This window comes from Coregonus lavaretus (assembly GCF_964263955.1).
Source record: "Coregonus lavaretus genome assembly, chromosome: 25".
NCBI classification, from domain to species: Eukaryota; Metazoa; Chordata; class Actinopteri; order Salmoniformes; family Salmonidae; genus Coregonus; species Coregonus lavaretus.
Genome location: NC_140012.1, coordinates 42,896,946 through 42,898,504, shown reverse-complemented (window position 1 = coordinate 42,898,504; position 1,559 = coordinate 42,896,946).

The following is a 1,559-nucleotide window of genomic DNA, read 5'->3' as shown; positions in this document are numbered from 1 at the left end:
CGTCATAGTCAACATAGCTACTAGAACTAATGCATTAGTAAACCCGCTAGCTACAATCATGCAGTACAGTGTTCAGTCAGCAAGCAGTTTAGCAGTTACACCTGCAGGCCCCGGTGGCAATAAATTAATAAAACCAAAAGCTTACCTTGACTTGGAAGAGTTCCAGTGTTGGATAGCCATATAAGCCTACTTCAAAATATAGCTCTCTCTCTCCCCTCTCTCTCTCTCTCTCTCTCCCTCTCTCTCTCTCTCTGTCTCTCTCTGTCTCTCTCTGTCTCTCTCTCTCTCCCTCTCTCTCTCTCTGTCTCTCTCTCTCCCCCTCTCTCTCTCTCTCTCTCTCTCTCTCTCTCTCTCTCTCTCTCTCTCTCTCTGTCTCTGTCTCTCTCTCTCTCTCTCTCTCTCTCTCTCTCTCTCCCTCTCTCTCTCTCTCCCTCTCTCTTTCTTGCTTCTCCTTCATTTTGGAAGAAATTAATTTGTTCAAAACTGTTCAACTATTGTCTTTCTCTCTCTTTGAGTCAACTACTCACCACATTTTATACACTGCAGTGCTAGCTAGCTGTAGCTTATGCGTTCAGTACTAGATTCCTTCTCTGATACTTTGATTGGGTGGACAACATGTCAGTTCATGCTGCAAGAGCTCTGATAGGTTGGAGGACATCCTCCGGAAGTTGTCATAATTACTGTGTAAGTCTATGGAAGAGGGTGAGAACCATGAGCCTCCTAGGTTTTGTATTGAAGTCAATGTACTCAGAGGAGGACAGAAGCTAGCTGTCCTCTGGCTACACCATGGTGCTGCCCTACCGAGTGCTACTGAGGCTACTGTAGACCTCCATTGCAAAACAGTGTGTTTTAATCAATTATTTGGTGACATTAATATATTTAGTATAGTTTCACTATTTTTATTTTTATGAAATTCATTGAGGAGGATGGTCCTCCCCTTCCTCCTCAGAGGAGCCTCCACTGATTTACACACTATGAAGTTGGAATAATACTGTTAAATTGTAAAAATTATAATAATGCCCTTTAAGTGTAAGACCTGTTTGAAAAGTTTTGGCGGGAGGAAGTTTTGGCCTTCCATGGTGATTTCACCATGTAGTAAATTAGTTAATTTACCAATAAGAAAGAGAGTTCCAAACCTCTCTGCCAATAACAGCTAGTTTTCAGTTTTCCCCTCCTGACTCAAACCACTCCCAGACAGTCCTTACAAAAAAAATATTGCTTGAGAAATTGCTCTTCCCCAAGAAGCTATTTTTGTTTCTTTTTGACCTTTTTGATTGAAATCAATCACAGTAAGGTACTTAATTGTTACCCAGAAATGATTTGATAACGAGATAAAAAATGTCTGCATTAGACCTTTAACACCTGCTGTATCCTGTGCATGTGACAAATAAACTTTGATTTGATTTGAATTGATTTGAATTCAGCAAATAGGGAAGAGCCAAGGGGGGCAGGGGAAATGTATGAGGGAATAAGAGGAGAAGGAAGTGTGTAACGTAATTGAGGACACTAATATACTGTAATAGTAGCTAAAGAAATCAATATTTTGTGTTACCAGTCTT